The sequence below is a fragment of the Ranitomeya imitator genome, chromosome 5 (assembly GCF_032444005.1).
Source record: "Ranitomeya imitator isolate aRanImi1 chromosome 5, aRanImi1.pri, whole genome shotgun sequence".
Taxonomy (NCBI): Eukaryota; Metazoa; Chordata; class Amphibia; order Anura; family Dendrobatidae; genus Ranitomeya; species Ranitomeya imitator.
The window spans coordinates 689,282,465-689,305,947 of record NC_091286.1 but is presented as its reverse complement, the minus strand read 5'-3'; positions in this window follow the sequence as shown (position 1 = coordinate 689,305,947).

Genomic DNA, 23,483 nt, shown 5'->3' with positions numbered 1-23,483 from the left:
ATTTTTATAAATTTTTAACATAAAAGTGTGGGTCAATTATTATTCAACCCCTAGGTCTAATATTTTGTGGAATAACCTTTGTTTGCAATTACAGCTAATAATCGTCTTTTATAAGACCTGATCAGGCCGGCACAGGTCTCTGGAGTTATCTTGGCCCACTCCTCCATGCAGATCTTCTCCAAGTTATCTAGGTTCTTTGGGTGTCTCATTTGGACTTTAATCTTGAGCTCCTTCCACAAGTTTTCAATTGGGTTAAGGTCAGGAGACTGACTAGGCCACTGCAACACCTTGATTTTTTGCCTCTTGAACCAGGCCTTGGTTTTCTTGGCTGTGTGCTTTGGGTCGTTGTCTTGTTGGAAGATGAAATGACGACCCATCTTAAGATCCTTGATGGAGGAGCGGAGGTTCTTGGCCAAAATCTCCAGGTAGGCCGTGCTATCCCTCTTCCCATGGATGCGGACCAGATGGCCAGGCCCCTTGGCTGAGAAACAGCCCCACAGCATGATGCTGCCACCACCATGCTTGACTGTAGGGATGGTATTCTTGGGGTCGTATGCAGTGCCATCCAGTCTCCAAACGTCACGTGTGTGGTTGGCACCAAAGATCTCGATCTTGGTCTTATCAGACCAGAGAACCTTGAACCAGTCAGTCTCAGAGTCCTCCAAGTGATCATGAGCAAACTGTAGACGAGCCTTGACATGACGCTTTGAAAGTAAAGGTACCTTACGGGCTCGTCTGGAACGGAGACCATTGCGGTGGAGTACGTTACTTATGGTATTGACTGAAACCAATGTCCCCACTGCCATGAGATCTTCCCGGAGCTCCTTCCTTGTTGTCCTTGGGTTAGTTTTGACTCTTCGGACAAGCCTGGCCTCGGCACGGGAGGAAACTTTCAAAGGCTGTCCAGGCCGTGGAAGGCTAACAGTAGTTCCATAAGCCTTCCACTTCCGGATGATGCTCCCAACAGTGGAGACAGGTAGGCCCAACTCCTTGGAAAAGGTTTTGTACCCCTTGCCAGCCTTGTGACCCTCCACGATCTTGTCTCTGATGGCCTTGGAATGCTCCTTTGTCTTTCCCATGTTGACCATGTATGAGTGCTGTTCACAAGTTTGGGGAGGGTCTTAAATAGTCAGAAAAGGCTGGAAAAAGAGATAATTAATCCAAACATGTGAAGCTCATTGTTCTTTGTGCCTGAACTACTTCTTAATACTTTAGGGGAACCAAGCAGAATTCTGGTGGGTTGAGGGGTTGAATAATAAATGACACTCTGAAAAGACTTTTCACAATTTTTAAAAAAAATAAACAAAGAAATAACATTCTTTTTTGCTGCAGTGCATTTCACACTTCCAGGCTGATCTACAGTCCAAATGTCACAATGCCAAGTTAATTCCAAATGTGTAAACCTGCTAAATCTGCAGGGGGTTGAATACTACTTGTAGGCACTGTATGTTTCTTCTTCAGATTCTAATTACAGGTCTGCTGGCTGCTCCCAATCAGAGACAAAGGTGCAGGACCCTGACAAGCAGTGCCCACTTCATCAGAAGCCTCATCCTCTCCTGAAATGCAGAGCCTTCAGAGGAAAATCTATGCCAGATCGCAGAAGCTTCCTGAAAGAAAACGGTATCTGCTACAAGTGCTGCTCGTCCACAGCTCATCTCGCCAAGGATTGCAAGGTCAGTGTAAAATGCACAGAATGTGGCACAACAGATCATAACACCGCTCTACACCCTGGCCCAGCTCCATGGAGTACACAAAACACGCCAGCTGACAGTGAGCATGGCGGGGAAGAAAGGAGCACTGATACAGCTACGCCAGAGATCACTTCACAATGCACCGAGGTCTGCAAAGGGACAATAGACAGTAGGTCCTGTTCAAAAATATGCCTCGTCAAAGTATACCCGAAGGGCCATAGAGACCAAGCTGTAAGACTGTATGCTATCTTGGATGATCAAAGTAATCGATCCTTGGCTAGATCAACGTTCTTTGACCTATTCAACATCAAAGGGCCAAGCACTCCCTACTCCTTAAAGACGTGTGCAGGTACTGTGACAACAGCAGGCAGAAAAGCTACTGACTACCAGATCGAGTCTTTAGACGGACAATTCTGCCTACCGCTACCTACGATCATCGAATGTAACCAGATCCCAGACAACAGATCTGAAATCCCTACGCCAGATGTAGCAATCCATCACGTTCACTTAAAACAAATAGCACACCTCATACCGGAACTCGACCATCAGGCCCAGATAATTCTGCTGTTGGGGAGAGATATCCTACAGGTTCATAAAGTGAGACGTCATATCAATGGACTCCACAATGCTCCCTATGCCCAAAGGCTAGACCTAGGATGGGTCATAATTGGCAAAGTATGCTTGGGACGCATGCACGCCCCATCTTCTGTGACAAGCATGCTGACAAATACATTGGAGAAAGGACGTCCATCTCTGTTTCAACCTTGTAACAATGAGTTCCATGTCAGGGAACTGCCACACAGCATCCAACTGCCCAACCATCTAATAGACTTTACTCACGACAGCAATATAGTGTCGGGAAGCTATGAGGAGCAGTTAGGGGGCACAGTCTTCCAGAGAACTAAGCAGGACAACCAAGTGGCAATGGCGGTAGAGGACAAGTTGTTCTTAGAGGTAATGGACAAGGGACTCGTTAAAGATGAGACCAACAGCTGGATCGCACCTCTTCCCTTCAAAACCCACAGACCACGTCTACCGAACAACAGAAATCAGGCATTACAACGTTTCTCCTCTCTCATTCGTAATCTGCAAAAGAAACCTGAGATGAAAGATCACTTTTTCTCCTTCATGTCAAAGATTTTTGAAAACTGTCACGCAGAACTAGCTCCCACTCTCAAAGACTCTGAAGAATGCTGGTTCCTACCCATGTTCGGAGTATACCACCCTAAGAAACCAGGCCAGATCAGAGTCGTGTTTGATTCCAGTGCTAAATTTAATGATGTCTCCCTGAATGATGTTCTGCTGACAGGACCAGACCTCAATAACAAACTACTGGGTGTACTTATGCGCTTCCGTAAGGATTCCATTGCCTTCATCGCTGACATCCAGCAAATGTTCCATTGTTTCCTTGTGAGAGAGAGAGAGAGACAGGAACTTCCTAAGATTCTTCTGGTACAGAGACAATGATCCTACTAAAGAAGTCACAGAGTATCGCATGAGAGTGCACATCTTTGGCAACAGTCCTTCACCTGCAGTCGCCATTTACGGACTCAAAAGGTCGGCTCAGGAAGGAGAAGCAGAATACGGAGCAGATGTCAGACAATTCATAGAAAAGGACTTTTATGTCGACGACTGTCTAAAAGCCATGCCTTCAAATGAGACTGCCATCAGTCTTCTCAGGAGAGCCCAGGACATGCTTGCCTGCTCAAACCTTAGGCTTCATAAAATAGCCTCAAACAGCCAAGAACTCATGGAAGCGTTCCCTTCTCAAGACCTATGTAATGGTCTCAGAGACCTAGACCTGGGGTCAGACCCCGCACCAATGCAACGCAGCCTCGGGCTTCTCTGGAATCTACAATCAGACACTTTCACCTTTCAGGTCAGCCAGGAAGAAAGGCCTTTCACACGTAGAGGCGTCCTGTCTACCATCAACAGTCTGTACGACCCCTTGGGTTTCGCAGCTCCTGTTACTATACAAGGCAAGGCCCTACTAAGAGACTTAACTAGGGAAACATCTGACTGGGATGCACCTCTGCCACTTGATAAGAGGATCCAGTGGGAAAAGTGGAAGAACTCGTTAGCGGCACTCTCCAACCTGCATGTGCCAAGACCATACACCCCTGTGCCATCTACTGAGATACAGAGCCAAAGACTGTACGTATTTGTAGATGCTTCTGTCAAAGCAATTGCCGCTGTTGCCTACCTCAAAACTGTAGACTCCAAATGTCAGTGCCACATTGGTTTCGTCATGGGAAAGGCCAAACTCGCACCACAACCAGAGCACACTATACCCAGGTTAGAGCTTTGTGCCGCAGTCTTAGCCGTGGAGTTAGCGGAGTTCATCGCATCCGAAATGGATATCGACCTGACACAGGCCAAGTTCTACTCAGACAGCAAAGTAGTCCTGGGATATATCCACAACGAAACCAGGCGATTCTACGTTTATGTCAATAACAGAGTGCTACGAATCAGGAGATCAGTTCACCCACAGCAGTGGCATTACATACCCACAGACCAGAATCCCGCAGATCATGCATCTAGAGCAGTTGACGCAAGTCGACTAGGAAGCACAACGTGGCTCTCTGGACCAAAACTATTGTACATTGAGGAATGTTTTCCAGACACCTTTGAACTAGTAGGAGAGGACTCAGATGCTGATATCCGCCCTCAGGTGTCTACACTACAAACAATGACCTCTGTTATCCAGCTTGGATCTTGCAGGTTCGACAGATTCTCAAGTTGGAAGTCACTTATTCAAGCCATTACCTGCCTGACTCATATAGCTCGCTCATTCAGGACCACCAGAACTCGTGACAAGGAAAAATGTAAAGGAGCAGCGAGGCTCACTCACGAAAGCATAATCACCTTCATGGCCGAAGCTGCAGCAATAATCAATGCAAGACCCCTGGTTCCAGTTCCTACCGACCCGGAGGAGCCCTTGTTATTGACTCCAGCTACTCTACTTACCCAGAAAACGGGACTGTCCAGTGCCCCTCCAGGAGGATTCGACGCGAAGGACCTCTACAAGCGCCAATGGAGACAGGTACAAAGTCTTGCAAATACTTTCTGGGACAGGTGGCGCAAACAATATTTGTCTACCCTGCAGCCACGTACAAAGTGGCAATCTACTAAACCTAATCTGAACATAGGTGACCTTGTTCTTGTGAAAGACTGTCAGATTCACCGGAACCAGTGGCCACTTGGCCTAGTTACCGCAACGTTCCCGAGTAAGGACGGCAACGTCCGCAAAGTTGAGCTAAGGATGACCAAAGGGAATGAACCTAAGACATTCTCCAGACCGGTATCTGAACTGGTCCTATTGTTGCCTTCGGAAGAAAGGAGTAGTGACATCCGTTGATGCCAGACGGGGAGTGTTCTGTCTCCGCCATCTAATATTGTTACCCTGATTATCTGTTTGCGTAATTGCAGGTTTCTCAGTATGGATGTTCATATCTTTATTTGTTTTTAGTGCTTTGGCTCCCTCTAGCGGTCAGAGTTATGTTGGCAGTTCAATCTTGTTTTTGTATTATCCATGTCTGATTCTCCTTCTCCTTTACAATGCATTATGGTAGCTCAGCCTCCATTTCCCTCCATTTTTCCTTTCACTTTCTTCGGTTTGCCTTCAAGGAAAGACGCTTCACTTCATCCCCCTTGCGATTGCATTGCCGGTATGTCTTTATGCTTCCTATAGATATTTCTGCTCTATATTAGCTTAGTTTAACCAGTTGTACTCCTAGTTTAGTCACTAGCTTTCTAAATGTTATGCATAATGTATATCATGTGTATTATGCATCTTCTATGCCATGCACTGATTCTATGTATATCATTGTTCACAGTTTCACCGCATCAATATACCACTACGTTTAATAAAGCACAGACTCAACCACAGTCTCCTTATTGGACCCCGGTATAGCGGTTTAGCTGACTGTATAGCTACGTATGAGCCTGCCTCAGCTAGTGAGGACAGAACAAGGTTCCATAGCCTTTAGTCGTTTCATCCCTTCATTATCTATGAGATCCAGTTATGTAGGTAAAGTAGCGGCTTTTCTTGGTACTGCAACTAAAAGCAATAAATAGGACTGAGCTGTAATGCTGGATACAGCTGTAATTATGTTATATAGTCGTGTTACACTCCCCTCACTTCTTGTAACCTACAAGTGTACAAAGATATTATACAGTCACCATGTGACAAGTGGGCCTGTGTACCTTCAAATGCCAGGGCTGAATTTTAGTCCCAGTCCGGCCCTGCTTACGGTATAACCTGGGTATCTCCTGTATATAATTATATATGTACAGCTGGTATAACCTGGGCATCTCCTGTATATAATTATATATGTACAGCTGGTATAACCTAGGCATCTCCTGTGTATAATCATATATGTACAGCTGGTATAACCTGGGCATCTCCTGTATATAATTGTATATGTACAGCTGGTATAACCTGGGTATCTCCTGTGTATAATTATAGAGCGCCCCCAGACACAGAGCCACGAGTTCTCAGTACCGGGCCTCTCTGGTTCAGTTCTGAGGCTGTCACGGTGGCTAGACCCGGTCCGTGACCCTGCTAAGGGGCGTCCAATAAAAGGTGATAGGAGTCTGTCAAGGTTTCGTGACGCCACCTGTGGTATTCGGTCAGGGTGACCGACGCTGCTGTGGGGTCCGCTGGGGTGATAGAATGGCAGCTGGATGGTATACCTTCCCACAGGTGAAGTATGTCCCCAGGGCTTCCCAGTAAGGTGGATGGTGATGGTGTGAGGTACAGTCAATAACGAGGACACAAGGTTGCAGTCTCTTTACCTCTTTACTGAAGACTTCAGGATCCTCAATCCAAAGCATGCTTAACAGGGCTTTCTGAGACCGGCTGGTCCGATGGGCACTTCCAGAGTTCCCTTTGCAGGTGGAAATCGTTGCCCACCACTAGCGCCTGTGTGTTGTAGTGCTACCCTGCTGAGCATTCGGAATAGTCCTCACAACTTCTGTTCTGTTCTCGTTCGTTCTTTCTAGTTTCTAATTCTTGCTCTCTCTCTTGTTCCAGATGTTACTAGTTTCTCGTCCCCCAGGTATGTTATGGCTAGGACGCACCCATATAACGGGAAGGCTCGGAGCTCTTCCGGGACCCTAGAGACGCCCCTCTCCACGCGTTGCCCCCTATGTCTTCGTAGGAAATTTAAGGTAGACAGCCAACCTATAATTAACTGTCCTGCGGAGTTTGAAGTAAGGCCTAGAGTCAGTTACTTCCGCGGTGTTCCGGCCACCGGCTACGCGCCTCAGTAGGATGTTGCCTCGGTCTCACGGCATGACTCCTACTGGCTCTCCTTTGTGCTTGATCTCGTTTCTCACTGTCCACAATATCCTTCGCTTCGTGTCTCTTTCTTAGGATACCGCCGCGGGGTGTGCAGGCGCGGTTCCGTAACGTTCTGCTCTGTTCACTAGGCACCTGCCAGGTTCCCGCGCCTGACAGGGACCCCCCCTGTGTCTTCTCCCTGCAATACCCCCTGCCACGGGATGTTGCCTGAATCCAACCCAGTCAGCTTCTGACTAACTTCCTATCCAACCCCTAGTTTTACCAGTGTGAGGAGTGGCCCAATAAATAAAGCCTTTTTCTCCCCCTAGTGGCCGGAGTGTGAAGTGTAATGTGTGCTGGTGATACCTGGTCAGGAGAATTCCTTCAGTGCCATCAGACGTACCATCACTCACCTTAGTGGCAAAGTGTCATACTGCAACGACCAGATCTCTGGGGCACTGCACTTATATATGTACAGCTGGTATAACCTGGGTATCTCCTGTAACCAGGAGTATATACTCTCAATAGTATGAGTAGAGTAATTAGTCGAGCTCAAGTGACAATAATAACGTATCAAAAAAAGTCTTTATTTGTGCAACAGCTCACTAACAATAAATACCGGCTAACAGCCAAATATAACAACATGACAAAGATGAGACAGAGAGGAACACAATAAAATATATCAGATCAGCCGCACGAGGTATCTCCATATTTGTATAAGCCTAAAGCGGATATAAAATGATAAACAAAGAGCTATCCCCAGTACTGGTCATACTATCTATTGAATAGGGGGCTCATACCAGCAACTGCTTGTTCTAGTGCACATAAAAGATGTTTCAGAACGCTAAATGGCTACAAACTGGCAGGTGCTTACCCATGTGGGAGAGAGACCACGGCAGGCTGAGAAAAGAAGACCCCGATGCGCGTTTCGCGTAGTTGGCTTCCTCGGGGGGCCGTAAATAACACCCTACAATGCCCAGTATATGTACTAACTAAATTAGTGCTCGTGACTCTGCGCCCGGTTTGGCGCATGCGCCGTGTTCCTCCAGTGTCGACGTCACATCCGGCAATCCGGGCCAGAGCGCGGGTAAAGAAAAACATTTCCTGTGACGTCAAATACCTGCGCCTGGTCCTAAGGATGCCTTCAGTGATGCGAACGCGTCTGGAGTCGCACCGCGCAAGCGCACGGTGCGGCAACCATCTTGGATTTTGGACGAGCTATGGGCAACAATACTGAGCATTGCGGTCATTACATAGAGCTTGCGGTATGTGACCATGATATATTAAACACATGAAATAATTTAAAAATGCATAAAAATATACAAGGGAGTGAAGAACAAATGTAGAGAGGGAATAAGGACATTTCCAAACAAGGTAAATGGAGCGAAAGGTTGAGGGCATCCGTGGAACAGGGGATATCTTCATATTGTCCGTTCCCAAATATGGAAGTCCACGAATATTTTTTCTTCCATATGCTCCATAAGACATGTCATTTCCAAAGGAAGATGTCACTTAATGTCCCTCCATATTGCCCCACACAAAATACGATGGAGGTCACATGGAAAAACATATAGTTCTTCAGACCCTTATGTCACTATACAATAATAAAAAACGGAGAAAAAAGAAAGAAATTAATAAAAACACATACAGCAAAAAATGCGAGGAAAAGGTGTGATGTGGTACAAGATATAGCCCTATCTATATACCCAGGGCTAAATATAGCTAAGACATGGGAGGAAACATACTCGCCCAAAGAAATACCTAAAGGAAAAGGGGCAAAAGACAATTTTTCGTTGAGCCCGTGCGGGGACATCGTGCCCAAAGTCACGATCCACCGACACTCCATCTGCGCCAAGATCCGTTTCTGATCACCCCTCCTGATGCCACAATGTACTCTATCCCACGAACTTTAAAGGATGAGGGGTCAGAACCATGGTGCAGTCTGAAGTGTCGGGGGATCGTCTTGAGGTCAATATCTACATCTGCATGTTTCGCAGCGATGATGTCCCGCACGTGCTCTCGTGTCCTTACCCTGAGCTCTCGAAATGTAAGACCAATGTACACCAAATTGCAAGAACACCGTGCATAATACACCACATGAGTGGTGTTGCAAGTGATAGTGCTGGTGATACGGAACTCTTTGTCACCACTTGCTGATGAAAAAGATGTTGCTCTCTCAAAATTACGACAGGCTACACAAGAGCCACAAGGGAAAAAGCCCCATTTTTGTTTACCTGTCCCAAAAGGAGTAGGAGGCTTTGCCACATAGTGGCTTTTTGTCAGCATATCTTTTAGGTTCCTACCCCGCCTTGCTGTCAAAAGTGGGTAGTCTGGGATAAGACGTCCCAGAGTGGGTTCCGTCTTGAGGATGGGCCAGTGTTTAGATAAGATATTACGAATGGATCCCCATTGATCATTAAAGGTGGTGATGAAACGAACAGGCTGCTCTTTCTTAGCATCCTTTTTAGTGGTGTAAAGAAGTTGTTCCCTTGGTACACGCTTTGCACGTTGATAACCTTGTTTGATATTCCTGTTACTGTACCCCCTCTCCCAGAATCTGCTGGATAGGTCACGAGCCTGGGCCTCAAACATTCCATCCAATGAACAAATCCTCTTCATACGCCAAAACTGTCCAATTGGGACAGCCCATATGGTTGAGGAAATATGTGCGCTAGATGCATGTAGTAATGCATTGACCGAAGTCTCCTTACGAAAGACGTCGGTCTGCAGCATCCCTAGATCGTCAACCAAAATATTGATGTCCAAAAAGTCGATTACTTTGGAAGCTATATTGTGCGTTAATTTGATATTATATTGGTTCTGGTTGAGTTCATGGATGAAATGATAAAGCCCAGACTCGTCGCCCTGCCAAATTGTAAGGACATCGTCAATATACCTGTACCAGCATTGCGCCTGGGAGGCGGCGCGCGCGCCATTCCCGAAAACCTCCCTCTCCCAGTAACCGAGAAAGAGGTTTGCATAGGATGGCGCACACGCCGCGCCCATCACAGTGCCGCGTTGTTGTAAAAAGAACCGATCTTTAAAGGTTAAAAAATTGTGTCTCAATATGAAATCCAGCAGTTCCAGTTTTATATAATTATATATGTTCAGCTGGTATAACCTGGGTATCTCCTGTATACAACTATACATGTACGGCTGTTATAATCTGGGTATCTCCTGTATATAATTATATATGTACAGCTGGTATAACCTGGGTGTCTCCTGTATATAATTATATATGTACAGCTGGTATAACCTGGGCATCTCCTGTATATAATTATATATATACAGGCGGTATAACCTGGGCATCTCCTGTATATAATTATATATGTACAGCTGGTATAACCTGGGCATCTCCTGTATATAATTATATCTGTACAGCTGGTATAACCTGGGTTTCTCCTGTATATAATTATATATGTACAGCTGGTATAACCTGGGCGTCTCCTGTATATAATTATATATGTACAGGTGGTATAACCTGGGCGTCTCCTGTAAATAATTATATATGTACAGCTGGTATAACCTGCGTATCTCCTGTATATAATTATATATGTACAGCTGGTATAACCTGGGCATCTCCTGTATATAATTATATATGTACAGCTGGTATAACCTGGGCATCTCCTGTGTTGTGAATTCTGTTGTCGAACTCCCTCCTCTGATGTTCATGCTGCCGATCTTGTTCGTGCCTTTCATTTGGCTCATCCTGATCGGCCTGGGGGCTCTGGTGAGGGTTTGGTGACCCCTCCTCAAGGGGGGGGTACTGTTGTGAATTCTGTTGTCAAACTCCCTCCTGTGGTCGTGAATGGTACTTCGGCGAGTTCTGTCTATGGGCTCCCTCTGGTGGCTGTGAGTGAAGCTGCTGCTTCTGAGGTTCCTTACACAGGTGACGTGGTTTATCCTTTGGTTGACTGCTCTATTTAACTCCCCTCAGATCATTATTCCACGCCAGCTGTCAATGTTTTTGCATTGGTTCAGTTCGCTCCTGGATCTCTCTGGTGACCTGCCTTCTCCTGCAGAAGCTAAGTTCCTGATAGTCATTATTTGTTCATTGTTTTCTTGTCCAGCTGGTTTTCATGATTTTATCTTGCTAGATGGAAGCTCTGGGATGCAGAGTGGTCCCTCCGCACCGTGAGTCGGTGCGGAGGTCTTTTTTGCACACTCTGCGTGGTCTTTTGTAGGTTTTTATGCTGATCGCAAAGTTACCTTTCCTATCCTCTGTCTATTTAGTAAGTCTGACCTCCCTTTGCTGAAACCTGTTTCATTTCTGCGTTTGTGACTTCATCTTTACTCACAGTCAATATATGTGGGGGGCTTCCTTTACCTTTGGGGAATTTCTCTGAGGCAAGGTAGGCTTTATTTTCTATCTCTAGGGCTAGATAGTTCTTAGGCTGTGACGAGGCGCCTAGGTCTGGTCAGGAGCGCTCCACGGCTATTTTTAGTGTGTGTGATAGGATTAGGGCTTGCGGTCAGCAGAGCTCCCACATCCCAGAGCTCGTCCTGTATGAGGTTTAACTATCAGGTCATTCCGGGTGCTCCTAACCACCAGGTCATAACAGTACAGCTGGCCCAAAGTATTAATGCATCTCAATAGAGGGATAAGAGAACTTCTGAGACCATTTTTTTTTCTTTGCACTGTGTTTTGTCTTTCTTTTCATCTAGACCTTTGGGTGGTTCAGGACACAGGTGTAGATATGGACATTCAAGGTCTGTCCTTGTAACGCTCGCGCTGAGACTGGTTGGCGCGGGCACCTGGGGGTGTGGCCCCACTGGACCACAGACCGAACTTCCCTGGAAGGGGCGTAACTAAGTAGCTTCCTAGGTGTTCGCTGGAGCCTCTGATGGTGAGGTCAGACTTGTGCAATAGGAAGCTACCAGGTACCACTCCAGGGTGGAGTCGGACTGTGGATGCTGATCCCACCGGGGACAAGACACGGGCAGGCAGGCACGGCTGTGACACTGGCTGACAGACGGGTATGGCAGAGGCCCTGACGGACGGACTGGCTTGACGGAGATACAGGCAGGCAGACGGGCGTGGCTGGCACTCAGGCAGACAGGCGGGCACGGCTGGCACTGGCAGACAGGACTGATACTCTGGTAGGAACTGGTATTCAGATGGATGTGTGGAAACATGTAAGAACCTGTTCAGACTGGAGAATATAAAGGAACAGGTAGAGACCTGTAGGGAAAGTTGCAGAATTAAGATAGAGCAAGAGTGGAAGAAAAGCTGAATCGCAGGAGGCGGAGTACGAGTAGAAGGTGGAGCTATGAGCAGAGAAGGAGAAGGCAGAGCAGAGAGTAGAGAAGGAGAAGGCAGAGCCAAGGACGGAGCCGCAGGAGGCGGAGCCAAGAGCAGAGACGCTGGCGGCGGAGTCAAGAGCGGGGAAGCTGGAGGCGGAGCCAAGAGCGGGGATGCTGGAGGCGGAGCCAAGAGCGGGGACGCTGGAGGCGGAGCCAAGAGCAGGGACGCTGGAGGCGGAGCCAAGAGCAGAGACGCTGGAGGCGGAGCCAAGAGCGGGGACGCTGGAGGCGGAGCCAAGAGCGGGGACGCTGGAGGCGGAGCCAAGAGCGGAGACGGAGCCAAGAGCGGAGACGCTGGAGGCGGAGCCAAGAGCGGAGACGCTGGAGGCGGAGCCAAGAGCGGAGACGCTGGAGGCGGAGCGGAGACGCTGGAGGCGGAGCCAAGAGCAGAGACGCTGGAGGCAGAGCCAAGAGCAGAGACGCTGGAGGCAGAGCCAAGAGCAGAGACGATGGAGGCGGAGCCAAGAGCAGAGACGCTGGAGGCGGAGCCAAGAGCGGAGACGCTGGAGGCGGAGCCAAGAGCGGAGACGCTGGAGGCGGAGCCAAGAGCGGAGACGCTGGAGGCGGAGCCAAGAGCGGAGACGCTGGAGGCGGAGCCAAGAGCGGAGACGCTGGAGGCGGAGCCAAGAGCAGAGACGCTGGAGGCGGAGTCAAGAGCGGGGATGCTGGAGGCGGAGCCAAGAGCGGGGATGCTGGAGGCGGAGCCAAGAGCGGGGATGCTGGAGGCGGAGCCAAGAGCGGAGACGGAGCCAAGAGCGGAGACGCTGGAGGCGGAGCCAAGAGCGGAGACGCTGGAGGTGGAGCCAAGAGCTAAAGACGTAGAACCGCAAGGAGCGGTGCCAGGTGGAACCGCAAGGAGCGGAGGCGTAGAGCAAAGCCACAGAGAGCGGAGCAAGGTCAGAGAGCAGGGCTGAGAGAAAAGCTGAGAGACACAGAGCCACAGGTTGTGGTAGAATCGAGCAGAGAGAAGCAGAGCCACAGACAGTGGCGAACACAGCAGAAAGATAAGGCAGAGGTACACACAGCTGAGTGGGAAATGACTAATGACAAAGAAGGAGCAGGGACGGACATAGACCAGAGTACAGACAGGAACGGACACGGATACACAAACAGAACACAGATGAAGGCCTGCAATAGTGCAGCCCTCAGAGACAGGAAACACACGACCTGGCAGCTCAGTAGCAAATGCAAACTGAGGGGAATAGTTTGCTCAGGCATCCTCCAATGGGTGAGGATGCCTTAAGTATCAGAGACCTCAAGGCTATTGGCCAGAAGCATCTTAGGGAGGTGCACACAGTCTCAATAAGAATCCGGAGTGGCTGGCGCCGCCCCCCTATGCACACAGCCAGGAAGTGTACACAGAGCAGGCCGCCATGAAGCACATGGCATGGAACCAGCAGCAGACAGATCTCACAGCATGGCACTGGGTGAGTGAGTAGATGTAACAGGCAGGTGGGGAATGGAAGGCCATGCAGTGATGCCGGCAGGGTTGTTACAGTACCCCCTCCTTTACGCCCCCTCTTCTTCAAACCCGCTAACATGATCCATAGAAGAAGAAAGAAACCACTCACAGTCCAAGTCATAACATCTTTAGAGTAGGATAAGGCAAACGGGTCACCAGGAATCTCAGAAGACAAAGTCTCTTTGTGCCCAACAGGGTTAGCTTCATCAGAAATCTCGGATAGCAAAGTCTCTTTGTACCCAATAGGGTTAGCCTCCTCAATGGACAGGACCATTTCCTCTGGGTAGACAAGAAGCAGGGACTTGGATGCTACTGGTTTGATATCTTCACCAGCCGGCCACTTAGAAGCCGAAGGAACACTCACAGGATACACCTTCTGCCCGATATCCAGAGACGAACTTTCAGGTAGCTGAAATGTTCCAGAGTACTGAACACAGGAAAAATCACTGGAGCAGAGGGTGGAGAATAATAACTCCACCGGATCAGGAAAAAACTGAGAGGAGAAAACTTCTGTTTTTGAATCTTCACCAACCGGCCATATGGACGATGAAGGCACCCACATAGGAACCATTTTCTGCCGATTATCCAGAAAAAAACGTCCAAGAGGCGGAGGTATTTCCACGAACAGGTTACAGGTATAGTCATTAGAGTAGTGAGGAGAGATTGTCACCGCTTTCCCATCTTTGGTAACATCAGCACTCTTTGACTCGATGACTAACGGGTTGCTGGTATAGTCACTGGAGACGTGTGGAGAGATAATCACCGCTTCCCCATCTTGGATGACATCAACACACCTTGACTCGACGACTAACAGGTTACTGGTATAGTCACAAGAGACGTGTGGAGAAATAGTCACCGCTTCCTCATCTTGGGTGACATCAACACACCTTGACTCGACGACTAGTAGACCAGCTGAAGAAGAAGACAACACAGTTGACTGTTCTTGATGCATGGGAACCAGACACCTCTCATGACTGGGTAAATTCAAACAAAGTATTTTGCAGGAACTCTTGACCAGAGCGGGTGGTAGAGTTCCAGGCTCAGAATGACCCATGGGCATAACAGACAGCATACGGTAGATAAACTTCTTCGTGTATAAGGCTCCAACTTGGAGCTGTAGTTGTCCTTGCAGGACTAGACTGCTCTTGAGTAGGGCTTGACCAACCTCAGACAACGCCCTTACCGAGTTCTGGAGCTGTATGACAGAGACCACACACCGACTCCGAATGGTTGGCGACTTTACCACACCAAAGCTCCCGGAAAACAGAGACACAGTCTTTGATTTTAATGGAGAGGAGGTACTCTCACCTAGGGCAGCCTCTCCTGCTGGCCCAGGGTTTTGGAGTTTTAGATCTACAGGGCAGAGACCGTCTGGATGTTCCTTGCAACCGCAGCGATACCGCGTTCCCTTCTTGCGGCTGGATTTGGGCTGCTGCTTTGCCAGCCCACTTTTATCAGCCTTCTGGGGTTTTGCTTGGATAGCTGCTGGGACAGGTAGAGGAACAGGTGGGTTTTGGACGGACTTGGTCTGACGTGACGATTTCTTTGGGGGATTAACTCGTCTAGACCGCCTCTGGGATCTGGTGAGGGAAGACTTTGCAGGAGGAGCAGGTTTAGGCGCTTTGAAGGCTTTAACAAAGGCTTCCAGGAAAGCCCCAAGATCTGAGAGGATTGGATCCCTTGCTTCCCAGAGAGGGTTCATCCAATTCAATGCATCTCCTGCTAGATAGGACAAGATAAATCCTACCTTGAACTCATCAGAAGAAAATTCGGAAGGATTAGCTTCGATATACATCAGACTACGTTCCAGGAACTCCATGCACTCCTCTGGATCCCCATAGTATCTAGGCGGAAGGAGTTTTTCTCTACTGGCAATGTAATCATACAACTCTCTAGAGATTATGAGTGGACCACCAGGAGTAGGTGTAGGCAGATCTTTCAACTGAGTATAAAAACCTTCTGGGGGCCAATACAGGCTAGAAGAGAGTTCACTTTGCTCCGAGAGCAACGGCTCATGGGACTCAGCGGGGACCATGGCCTGAGCAATCTGTAACGCTTGCGCTGAGACTGGTTGGCGCGGGCACCTGGGGGTGTGGCCCCACTGGACCACAGACCGAACTTCCCTGGAAGGGGCGTAACTAAGTAGCTTCCTAGGTGTTCGCTGGAGCCTCTGATGGTGAGGTCAGACTTGTGCAATAGGAAGCTACCAGGTACCACTCCAGGGTGGAGTCGGACTGTGGATGCTGATCCCACTGGTGACAAGACACGGCAGGCAGGCACGGCTGTGACACTGGCTGACAGACGGGTATGGCAGAGGCCCTGACGGGCGGACTGGCTTGACGGAGATACAGGCAGGCAGACGGGCGCGGCTGGCACTCAGGCAGACAGGCGGGCACAGCTGGCACTGGCAGACAGGACTGATACTCTGGTAGGAACTGGTATTCAGATGGATGTGTGGAAACAGGTAAGAACCTGTTCAGACTGGAGAATATAAAGGAACAGGTAGAGACCTGTAGGGAAAGTTGCAGAATTAAGATAGAGCAAGAGTGGAAGAAAAGCTGAATCGCAGGAGGCGGAGAACGAGTAGAAGGTGGAGCTATGAGCAGAGAAGGAGAAGGCAGAGCAGAGAGTAGAGAAGGAGAAGGCAGAGCCAAGGACGGAGCCGCAGGAGGCGGAGCCAAGAGCAGAGACGCTGGAGGCGGAGCCAAGAGCGGGGAAGCTGGAGACGGAGCCAAGAGCGGGGACACTGGAGGCGGAGCCAAGAGCAGGGACACTGGAGGCGGATCCAAGAGCGGGGACGCTGGAGGCGGAGCCAAGAGCGGAGACGGAGCCAAGAGCGGAGACGCTGGAGGCGGAGCCAAGAGCGGAGACGCTGGAGGCGGAGCCAAGAGCGGAGATGCTGGAGGCGGAGCCAAGAGCGGAGACGCTGGAGGCGGAGCCAAGAGCGGAGACGCTGGAGGCGGAGCCAAGAGCGGAGACGCTGGAGGCGGAGCCAAGAGCGGAGACGCTGGAGGCGGAGCCAAGAGCTAAAGACGTAGAACCGCAAGGAGCGGTGCCAGGTGGAACCGCAAGGAGCGGAGGCGTAGAGCAAAGCCACAGAAAGCGGAGCAAGGTCAGAGAGCAGGCCTGAGAGAAAAGCTGAGAGACACAGAGCCACAGGTTGTGGTAGAATCGAGCAGAGAGAAGCAGAGCCACAGACAGTGGCGAACAGAGCAGAAAGATAAGGCAGAGGTACACACAGCTGAGTGGGAAATGACTAATGACAAAGAAGGAGCAGGGACGGACATAGACCAGAGTACAGACAGGAACGGACACGGATACACAAACAGAACACAGATGAAGGCCTGCAATAGTGCAGCCCTCAGAGACAGGAAACACACGACCTGGCAGCTCAGTAGCAAATGCAAACTGAGGGGAATAGTTTGCTCAGGCATCCTCCAATGGGTGAGGATGCCTTAAGTATCAGAGACCTCAAGGCTATTGGCCAGAAGCACCTTAGGGAGGTGCACACAGTCTCAATAAGAATCCGGAGTGGCTGGCGCCGCCCCCCTATGCACACAGCCAGGAAGTGTACACAGAGCAGGCCGCCATGAAGCACATGGCATGGAACCAGCAGCAGACAGATCTCACAGCATGGCACTGGGTGAGTGAGTAGATGTAACAGGCAGGTGGGGAATGGAAGGCCATGCAGTGATGCCGGCAGGGTTGTTACAGTCCTCTTGTATGGATCATCTCTCTGCAAGAGTACCTGGATAGATTCATGATTGTGTATTTGGATGACATTTTGGTCTTTTCGGATGATTGGGAATCTCATGTGAAGCAGGTCAGAATGGTGTTCCAGGTCCTTCGTGCGAATTCCATGTTTGTGAAGGGGTCAAAGTGTCTCTTTGGAGTTCAGAAGGTTTCATTTTTGGGTTACATTTTTTCCCCTTCTACTATCGAGATGGACCCTGTTAAAGTTCAGGCCATTTACGATTGGACTCAGCCGACATCTGTGAAGAGCTTGCAGAAGTTCCTGGGCTTTGCTAATATTTATCGTTGCTTCATCGCTAACTTTTCCAGTGTTGCTAAGCTGTTGACTGATTTGACCAAGAAAGGTGCTGATGTGGTCAATTGGTCCTCTGCGGCTGTAGAGGCTTTTCAGGAGTTGAAGCGTCGTTTTGCTTCTGCCCCTGTGTTGTGCCAGCCAGATGTTTCGCTCCCTTTTCAGGTGGAGGTTGATGCTTCTGAAATTGGAGCAGGGGCTGTTTTGTCGCAAAGAAGTTCTGATGGCTCGGTGATGAAACCCTGTGCCTTCTTTTCTAGAAAATTCTCGCCTGCTGAGCGCAATTATGATGGGGGCAATCGGGAGTTGTTGGCCATGAAGTGGGCATTCGAGGAGTGGCGACATTGGCTTGAAGGAGCTAAACATCGCGTGGTGGTCTTGACGGATCACAAGAATTTAACTTATCTCGAGTCTGCCAAACGGTTGAATCCTAGATAGGCTCGATGGTTGCTCTTTTTCTCCCGTTTTGATTTTGTGGTTTCATACCTTCCGGGATCTAAGAATGTGAAGGCTGATGCCCTGTCAAGGAGTTTTGTGCCTGACTCTCCGGGTGTTCCGGAGCCGGCAGGTATTCTTAAAGAAGGGGTAATTTTGTTGGCCATTTCCCCTGATTTGCGGCGTGTGCTGCAAAAGTTTCAGGCTGATAGACCTGACCGTTGTCCTACGGAGAAACTGTTTGTCCCTGATAGATGGACTAGTAGAGTTATCTCTGAGATTCATTGTTCAGTATTGGCTGGTCATCCTGGAATCTTTGGTACCAGAGATTTGGTGGCTAGATCCTTTTGGTGGCCTTCTTTGTCACGGGATGTGCGTTCTTTTGTGCAGTCCTGTGGGATTTGTGCTCGGGCTAAGCCCTGCTGTTCTCGTGCCAGTGGGTTGCTTTTGCCCTTGCCGATCCCGAAGAGGCCCTGGACGCATATTTCCATGGATTTTATTTCTGATCTCCCTGTTTCTCAAAAGATGTCGGTCATTTGGGTGGTTTGTGATCGCTTCTCTAAGATGGTCCATTTGGTACCCTTATCTAAACTGCCTTCCTCCTCTGATTTGGTGCCATTGTTTTTCCAGCATGTGGTTCGTTTGCATGGCATTCCAGAGAACATCGTCTCGGACAGAGGTTCCCAGTTTGTTTCGAGGTTTTGGCCGTCCTTTTGCGCTAAGATGGGCATTGATTTGTCTTTTTCTTCGGCTTTCCATCCTCAGACTAATGGCCAAACCGAACGAACTAATCAGACTTTGGAGACATATCTGAGATGCTTTGTTTCTGCTGATCAGGATGATTGGGTGTCTTTCTTGCCTTTGGCTGAGTTCGCCCTTAATAATCGGGCCAGCTCGGCTACTTTAGTTTCTCCTTTTTTCTGTAATTCTGGTTTCCATCCTCGCTTCTCTTCAGGGCACGTTGAGCCTTCGGACTGTCCTGGTGTGGATGCGGTGGTGGACAGGTTGCAGCAGATTTGGACTCATGTGGTGGACAATTTGACATTGTCCCAGGAGAAGGCTCAACGTTTCGCTAACCGCCGGCGTTGTGTTGGTCCCCGACTTCGTGTTGGGGATTTGGTTTGGTTGTCATCTCGTCACGTTCCTATGAAGGTTTCCTCTCCTAAGTTTAAGCCTCGTTTCATTGGACCATATAAGATTTCTGAAGTTCTTAATCCTGTGTCATTTCGTTTGGATCTTCCAGCTTCTTTTGCCATCCATAATGTGTTCCATAGGTCGTTGTTGCGGAGATACGTGGCGCATATGGTTCCCTCCGTTGATCCTCCTGCCCCGGTGTTGGTCGAGGGGGAGTTGGAGTATGTGGTGGAGAAGATTTTGGATTCTCGTGTTTCGAGACGGAAACTCCAGTACCTGGTCAAGTGGAAGGGTTATGGTCAGGAAGATAATTCCTGGGTTTTTGCCTGTGATGTTCATGCTGCCGATCTTGTTCGTGCCTTTCATTTGGCTCATCCTGATCGGCCTGGGGGCTCTGGTGAGGGTTCGGTGACCCCTCCTCAAGGGGGGGGTACTGTTGTGAATTCTGTTGTCGAACTCCCTCCTGTGGTTGTGAATGGTACTTCGGCGAGTTCTGTCTATGGGCTCCCTCTGGTGGCTGTGAGTGAAGCTGCTGCTTCTGAGGTTCCTTACACAGGTGACGTGGTTTATCCTTTGGTTGACTGCTCTATTTAACTCCCCTCAGATCGTTACTCCATGCCAGCTGTCAATGTTTTTGCATTGGTTCAGTTCGCTCCTGGATCTCTCTGGTGACCTGCCTTCTCCTGCAGAAGCTAAGTTCCTGATAGTCATTATTTGTTCATTGTCTTCTTGTCCAGCTGGTTTTCATGATTTTGTCTTGCTAGCTGGAAGCTCTGGGATACAGAGTGGTCCCTCCGCACCGTGAGTCGGTGCGGAGGTCTTTTTTGCACACTCTGCGTGGTCTTTTGTAGGTTTTTGTGCTGATCGCAAAGTTACCTTTCCTATCCTCTGTCTATTTAGTAAGTCTGGCCTCCCTTTGCTGAAACCTGTTTCATTTCTGCGTTTGTGACTTTCATCTTTACTCACAGTCAATATATGTTTTCTATCTCTAGGGCTAGCTAGCTCTTAGGCTGTGACGAGGCGCCTAGGGAGCGTCAGGAGCGCTCCACGGCTATTTTTAGTGTGTGTGATAGGATTAGGGCTTGCGGTCAGCAGAGCTCCCACATCCCAGAGCTCGTCCTGTATGAGGTTTAACTATCAGGTCATTCCGGGTGCTCCTAACCACCAGGTCATAACACTCCTGTATATAATTATATATGTACAGCCAGTATAACCTGGGCATCTCCTGTATATAATTATATATATATACAGGCGGTATAACCTGGGCATCTCCGGTATATAATTATATATGTACAGCTGGTATAACCTGGGCATCTCCTGTATATAATTATATATGTACAGCTGGTATAACCTGGGCATCTCCTGTATATAATTATATATGTACAGCTGGTATAACCTGGGCATCTCCTGTATATAATTATATATGTACAGCTGGTATAACCTGTGCATCTCCTGTATATAATTATATATATACAGGCGGTATAACCTGGGCATCTCCTGTATATAATTATATATATACAGGCGGTATAACCTGGGCATCTCCTGTATATAATTACATATATATATATATATATACAGGCGGTATAACCTGGGCATCTCCTGTATATAATTATATATGTACAGCTGGTATAACCTGTGCATCTCCTGTATATAATTATATATACAGGCGGTATAACCTGTGCATCTCCTGTATATAATTATATATGTACAGCTAGTATAACCTGGGCATCTCCTGTATATAATTATATATGTACAGCTGGTATAACCTGTGCATCTCCTGTATATAATTATATATATACAGGCGGTATAACCTGGGCATCTCCTGTATATAATTATATATATACAGGCGGTATAACCTGGGCATCTCCTGTATATAATTATATATATATACAGGCGGTATAACCTGGGTGTCTCCTGTATATAATTATATATGTACAGCCGGTATAACCTGGGTGTCTCCTGTATATAATTATATATGTACAGCTGGTATAACCTGGCCATCTCCTGTATATAATTATATATGTACAGCTGGTATAACCTGGGCATGTCCTGTATATAATTATAATGTACAGCTGGTATAACCTGGGCATCTCCTGTATATAGTTATATACATACAGCCGGTATAACCTGGGTGTCTCCTGTATATAATCCTATAGCAGCTGACATTCCTGGCCTCCCACTCTTCCACATTTCATACATAGTCATGAATTTCCCTAAAGCCTTTATTGTTGCTCATAGAAAATCCACCGGAGTGTAATTAACGAGGTCACTATGGGAAAGTGAAGAGATAAAACCCAGTGACTTCGGAGGCGGCAGCCTAAGATCTTGTGCTAATTGATGAAAGGGTCTCGATTCCTTTGAGAATGTGGCGGTATAATTACCGCGTGTCGACAGCGGCAGCAGTTTAGATGGTTATTATAGGATTTACAGGGTTAACCTTGGGTTCTGACCTCCTCTTAGATTTATGGCAGCCGAGACTGTAACAAACTGCGACACTTCATTTCCAATCTGCTTTTCCAGATGAATATTTAGCGTGAGGTCAGAAAAGGTCAATTTATTAACAATTTGTCGGCAAATTTACCTCTTCAATTTATTCCCAGGTTATAAAGGGATGAATATCATCAGGGGGAGAAATTCCACCGCAATTCCCGCTGCTTTCTGATACTCGGCACATAGGATTTTGAGTGTATAAAGCTCATGCAAATTGGTTGCAGACTTCATCGGCATGACGGAGACGATCAGAGCAGCCATCCATAACTTAGCTTGTGCACGCCGCTGCAGACTTCACAACACAGATAGTTCAGCAACTGAGCTCCAAACACCAGACTTGGCTGACACCAGGGAGCTGCTACTGCGAGGTTGGTCTCCCAAAAGGACCTGTATAACCAACAGTCAGCTGATGCACCAGGTGACCTCATAAAGGATGGTGAGAGTGGTCACAAACATCAGCTGAGCCAGCAGCAATGCAATGCAAAAGCACCAGCGGCCACCGGGGGGGGGGGGGGGGAGAAAACTGCATTAACCCCCAATGACCAGAAAAGGAAAAAAGGTTTAAATCTGAGGGAAACCAGATCTGCCACAGATCCAAACATGGATCGTGACAACCGGTCGTATGCCAAGAACACCCCACATGACCTGCCGTATACCAGAAACACCCCACAAGACCTGCCGTATACCAGGAACACTTTATAAGACCTGCCGTATACAAGGAACACCCCACAAGCCCTGCTGTATACAAGGAACACCCCACAAGACCTGCCGTATAGGTGAGAATAATCACAAGACCTGTTGTATATCAGGAACACCCCACAACACCTGCCGTATACCAGGAACACCACACAAGATCTGCCATATACCAGGAAGACCCCACATGACCTGCCATATACCAGGAACACCCCAGAAGACCAACCATATACCAGGAACACCCCACAAGACCTGCCGTATACCAGGAACACCCTACAAAACCTGCCGTTTACCAGGAACACCCCACAAGACCAGCCGTAAACCAGGAGCATCCCACAAGACCTGCCCTATACCAGGAATACCCTACAAGACCAGCCGTATACCAGGAACATCCCACAAGACCTGCCGTATACCAGGAAAACCCCACATGACCTGCCATATACCAGGAACACCCCAGAAGACCAACCATATACCAGGAACACCCCACAAGACCTGCCGTATACCAGGAACACCCTACAAAACCTGCCGTTTACCAGGAACACCCCACAAGACCAGCCGTAAACCAGGAGCATCCCACAAGACCTGCCCTATACCAGGAATACCCTACAAGACCTGCCGTATACCAGGAACATCCCACAAGACCAATCGTATACCAGGACCACCCCACAAGATCTGCCATTTACCGGGAACACCCACAAGACCTGCCGTATACCAGGAACACCCCATAAGACCTGCAGTATACTGAGAACATCCCACAAGACCTGCCGTATACCAGGAACACCCCATAAGACCTGCCATATAGATGGGAACAACCACAAGACCTGTTGTATAACAGGAACACCCTAAAAGACCTGACGTTTACCAGAAACCCCCTGTAAGACCTGCCATAGACCAGTAACACCCCACAAGACCTGCCATATACCAGGAACACCTTACAAGGTCTAC